This window comes from Elaeis guineensis, chromosome 8 (genome assembly GCF_000442705.2).
Source record: "Elaeis guineensis isolate ETL-2024a chromosome 8, EG11, whole genome shotgun sequence".
Classification (NCBI taxonomy): domain Eukaryota; kingdom Viridiplantae; phylum Streptophyta; class Magnoliopsida; order Arecales; family Arecaceae; genus Elaeis; species Elaeis guineensis.
The window spans coordinates 13,033,065-13,039,064 of record NC_026000.2 but is presented as its reverse complement, the minus strand read 5'-3'; the positions used below and the strand labels follow the sequence as shown (position 1 = coordinate 13,039,064).

Sequence of the window (6,000 nt, the reverse complement as noted above, 5' to 3'; positions counted from 1 at the left end):
AGTTATAATTTATGCTTATTTATTTTTATTTAATTCTATGTGAAATAGGTTTATGTTTGTGATGGGTAGCAATGAAAATACAGTTGAAGTTTCAAGTGCACTTGGTTATACTAGTTCGCAATCGGTAGAGCCCTCTAATATAGATAGCTCTAAAATGAGCAAAAAAAGGAGGTCAGAGATATGGAATCATTATTCTGAGATAGAAAACCAAAAAGATAAGGCTAAATGCAATTATTGCCATGTTATTTTTTCAGCTGATCCTAAAAATGGGACAAGTCATCTTCACAAACATACAAATAAATGTAAGTTAAAAAAAAGTCTTGATAAGAGACAGAAACAGTTAATAGGTAATATAACATCAAAAGATGGTGTTGCATTGAATGAGTTAACTCCTTATTCATTTGATCAAGAGAAAAGCCGTGAGGACCTTGCAAGATTGATAATTCTACAAGAGATGCCATTTACAACAGTTGAACATCCGGCTTTTTGGATGTTTGTTAGAAATCTTAGACCTGAATTTCATATTGTTTCAAGGACAACATTGGCATCCGATTGCTTGAAAGCATATGAAAGGAAAAAAAGAAGACTATATGAGTTGTTTAAAGTAAATTGTGGAAGAATTAGCTTAACATCTGACATATGGACATCAAATCAGACATTGGGATATATGTGTCTCACTGCACATTACATCACTAATGATTGGAAACTTAAAAAGCATATTATCAATTTTAAGATGGTGCCTTCACCACACACAGGCTTAGTCATTAGTGATTGTATTGCAAACTGTATTTCATCTTGGAATATTGAAAGAAGATTAGGTTCAATCACCCTTGATAATTTGTCAGCAAACACAGTTGTGGCTACAGAACTTCAAAGATAATTTAGAAGAGACTTACTTTTGGATGGTAGGTTCTTTCATGTGCGTTGTTGTGCACATATTCTTAATTTGATTGTGAAGGATGGGTTGAAGGTAGTGGAGGGTGCTATTGTTAGGATTCGAGAGGCTATTAAATTTATAAAGTCATCTCAAGCAAGATTGAAAATATTTATGGGAATTGTCAAACAATTAAAAATGAATGGTAAGAAAAGGATATGCATAGATGTACCTACTCATTGGAATTCTACATATCTTATGCTAAATAATGCTATACAATTCAAAAAAGTATTTATGCGACTTGAGGCTCGAGATCCTAATTTTAAAAATGCACCAACTGAAGAAGATTGGTCTCAAGGTACCATTATTTGCAACTTTTTAAAGGTTTTCCATCACATAACTGAATTATTTTTACAAACAAAAAATACAACTACAAATTTATATTTCTATGAGATTTGAAGAATACAAATACTTCTAATTCAAGAATCTAGGAGTTCAAATGCAGTTGTGATGATGATGATCTTAAAAATGCAAGAAAAATTTGACAAGTATTGAAAAGATTGCTATCATATTTTTGCTGTTGGGGTTGTTCTTGATCCAAGACATAAGATGAAGCTTATTAAGTATTGCTTTCAAAAAATCTATAGTAATGGTGATCGTGCTTCAATTGAAATCAATAAGGTACATGATGTTATTCAAAGTCTTTATGATCATTATACAATTTTATATGGTGCACATGGCTCTCATGTTCAAGTGGAGGAGATGGTGTCTACAATTCAAGATAAAGGAGATGAGAGTATTTTCATGCAAGATTATGAAGAATTTATTCAAGAAGAAGAAGTTGCCCAACCATCTAAGTCAGAATTAGAGATCTATTTAGAAGAGAAGGTATTTTATGATCTCTAATTTATATATTTGTATTAAAATATAATTCAATATTGCTAATAAAATAACTTGCAATGTAATTTTTTTAAAAAACATGTTCATCCTCTAGGGGATCAAAATTTTGATATTCTAGACTACTGGAGAATCAACGAATCAAAATATCCAATATTGTCTAAGATGATTTGTGATATATTGGCTATTTCAGTGTCTATTGTTGCATCTGAGTCTGCCTTCAGCACTACTGAAAGGGTTTTGAATGATTTTCGTAGTAGCCTATCTCCCAATACAGTTAAGGTCTTAATATGCACTCAAGATTGGCTTCGAGACACCTAAAACATTCATAAACTTTATCATATACTATGGTATTAAAATTTTATAATTTTTACTTTCATTATTTTTTTATACATAGATACAAAGTACAAGATTGAAGATTATGAAATGGCTGTTATCATTGATGCTTATGATTAGCTCATGTTGGTAACAATTAACTTTATTATTATGTTTATATTGTTAATTTTTATCTTAAAAGTACTTGCATATTTCTTTGCCTTCTATATATTTTTATGTTTTACTTTTCTTTGGTTGTAGCAGGTGCTACATCATCTTAGGAGATCTTATTTACAGCTAGAGTGTGGATATATCATTCTGATTCACTAATGTTTCTTTTAGTTTATCCTATATTTTCTCAAGCAAGATACTGTATTTTCATGATATTGTATCTAATTTTACTATATTGTTACAAGCTGGTGCCACACTCATATTGCTACCGCATTTTATCTAATTTGATTGTTGAATGCTCGAGTTTAGTTTATGAATATTTTTTTCTAAGGTAAAAATGAACATTGTAGCTTGATACAATCTTGAGAGCAATGGATGCTGATATTAAAGGATGCATTGTGATTCTTGATGAGAAAAATAATTTTGATTCTTGATATTAAAGGATGCCTTCTTGGATGATTGGATGCTATATTTTGAGAAAAATAATCATCATTCCCATCTCCATTTTGCTGGTTTTGAGAAACATAATCATCCTTCCATTCTTTTGAAGTTCTAGCAGATCGAAATGGAATTTGAGGATCGATACCGGTCGGCTTGGATACCTAAATATGATTGCCTTCTCTTTGGTATGTATTCTGCTTTAATGTTTTGTTCTGAGACATACTATTTGAGCAAAGCAAATATTTATCAACTCTATGCTTTGTAACGACATATAGATCTCGACGATACTCTGTACCTTTGTAGCTCTGGCATAGCAATCGAGTGCCGCAAAAACATTGAAAGTGTGCATTCACTTCTCTGAATTTTGTTGATAGTTCCTCTGTATCATATTTAAAGAGTTTACAGCGGACACGTATGGCTCACAACTATTGCTATTATGTTCATATTATATGGTCGAGAAGCTAAGGATTAAGGAGAGCAAGATCCCAGACATGTGTAATGCACTGTACAAGCACTACGGGACAACCATGGCCGATCTAAGGGTACGATACATAATATTTTCTCCTGTTCCCAATATCTGAAATTACTATTCTGCTTGTTTCCAAAACAATATCTTATCTTTTATTTATTGGCCAACTTGTGTATTGTATGATAATCTCTAGCAAATTTATAATTCATCTAACACATTATAAAGAAAGGATTTTTTTATTTTTTTTATTTTTTTTATTTTTATTTATTTATTTTTTATCTATATGAATAATTTTTTTGCTTTATAATGCGCTCCATTTAAAAACTAAATAGGATTGGATCCAAATCGGATCCGACCCGAACCGGATCCGTATTTCATGGATTGGGACTGGGTTATATATGAACCCGAACCGATTCGAATGATCCGATGAATCAATAAATTTGGCCATGGATCCGATCCGATCCGATCTGATTTTTTATCAGGATGGGTATGGATCCAATATCAAGATCCGATTAAAAAATTGGATCGGGTTGGGATCACTCAGGAACCGATCTGACCCGACCCATTTGCAGGCCTAATATTTGTCTTCAACCTAGGGATTCTTCTTCCATTGCTCTGCACCTGGGCAATATCTTATTCATCGATGCTTGCAGATGTCTATTCCCACGTTTCACATGCGATATTTTGAATGGGACCAACAGGTAATATTTTGTTATAATGATGGGTAACATTATCTTTGTGCCACAACAGCTCCCTTAAAATGCTTAGCGCTTAGTTTCTTAATGGGATGCTTTATTAACCCATCCAGCATATTTAATTTCAAATGCGGTCCAATAATCTTTTTATGGTTTCTTTATTGAGCCCATTAACCATGGTAGAGCTCAGTCCAACCACCATAAGATATAAAATGAGGCGAAGATAAGGACTTGCATGATTCATCCTCAATGTGCATCTTTAGTATGTTTGAGATGCAACCAAGATGGCCTGAAACAAAATTTTACCACTAGGCTATGATTGTAGTACCACCGGGGGTGGCAATCTCATAGACCAAGTTAGATACGGATTGTAGATCAAATTAAAAATTTATGAATGCAAATTAGATCTTTTTATAAAGATAAATTCGATCTAATCAACTAACTTATTTATTAAATAGATCAAATCAGATTAAATAGATTAAATAGGTCAGATTAAACAGGTCGGAAATATGTTAAGCAAATTTAAAAAGATTAATCCGACTTATTTTTTAAATGAATAAAAATTAGTTAAATAGATAAAAATCTAAACTTGAACTCAATATATTTAATAAATAGATTTAGACGGATTGATCCATTTATGATCCAAATCTGCTTAAAATAGATTGCTCACGGATTAGAACGACGGATCGGACCATAAATTGCTGCTCTTAAAATCAAAAACAATTCTTTTGCCGGTAATATTTTATAGATTCAAATACTACATGAACAGGCGCTTCAATAATGATTGTAATGACTTAGCATTCATTATTGGATTCTTATTCAAAAAAAAAAAAAAAACAAACAAACATTATTGAACAGGCCTCAAGTCTATTCATTCATGACCTTCGTTCATGACCGTTACCATTGCACCAATGATGGACGAACATGATTTAGCGAAGCAGCCTTTCCTATTCAATCCAAGCTGGAGAGCATCCCGTGTAGGGATCAATGGCACCATACGAATTCACCTATGATTTTTACTGTGACGGTGGCTTTCACAAACCCGCACATGCATCAACTACTCATGGAGTTAGAGGATGTTATGTGTGGGACAATAAACACCTTGCATTAGATGCCCATGATTGCCCAAATGTCTTCAAAATGTAAATTTAACAATATTATATTTATCACAAGGACAAGCGAAGGCATTGTTAATTAGAAAAGGTGGCTTCCGACATAAACAAAGACGGCCCCTATACTCAGCTGTAAAAGAAGTTAGAACATGAATTCACTGATTGACCTTTTACCCCTTAACGATTAAGTGTGCAACAAACGTCAAAGAGACGACGACCTTTTCCTTAACGGATAAAGACATGGTGGTGTTACTTGCCACCATCTCCACTTCCGTACAGAATAAATAAACTTTAAGCACAGCTCTTTATCCCTGACATTGAACCCTCACCATCCAAAAGACGAGATTCTCTCTTGTAAATCATTTGATGGTCCCGATCTATCAAATCGGCTTGATTAGAATCTTGATCAGCCAATAATTGATAAAGATCCTGGAAAGGAGGGATAATCGAATAATTTATAGAAAAAAAAATTATTGTTTGGATCAAATCCATCGTTGAGTTGGTAGATCGTTTATTCACTAAGATGGACAAAAAGAAAAGAGCATGATACATATGTGTTTGTGCTTGCTGCTTTACACGTAGATTGCTCCACCAATTCAATGATAGACTTGATCCAACTAAAAGTTTCAAGAAAAGGAGAGGTGATCAACCGAAAGAGTCGATGGCCACTTCATGATGTAGCATTTTTTTTCTTTTTTTTTTTTTCTTTTTCTTTTCATAAAAATAGTGCGTCTTCATTTATTTGGAAAAAAAATTCCAAACCTTTAGGCCAGCCATCTGATTCTCGCCGCATGGAACCATGATAGTCCCAAACTTGATTACGAATCATGCAGGTTGGAATTTGAAAATAGAAATAATCGGGTAAAGAATAAAGTTGTGTGGAATTTTTTTTTGGATGAGATTAGAGTGATAAAATAATTAATGATGGATCTGCCATCCGGGATAAACTATTAACACCCTCGGAAAAGACTTGCCGTCTTGCCAAGAATTCTATTTCCGGCGTCTGTAGGAATCGAGTCACCAAGC

General features: G+C 33.2%; 1 pseudogene; it reads left to right on the top strand.

The window, feature by feature from the left end:
• Positions 1-267: 267 nt before the first annotated feature.
• Positions 268-1,827, top strand: LOC140851103 (zinc finger BED domain-containing protein RICESLEEPER 2-like; annotated as a pseudogene).
• Positions 1,828-6,000: the final 4,173 nt, after the last annotated feature.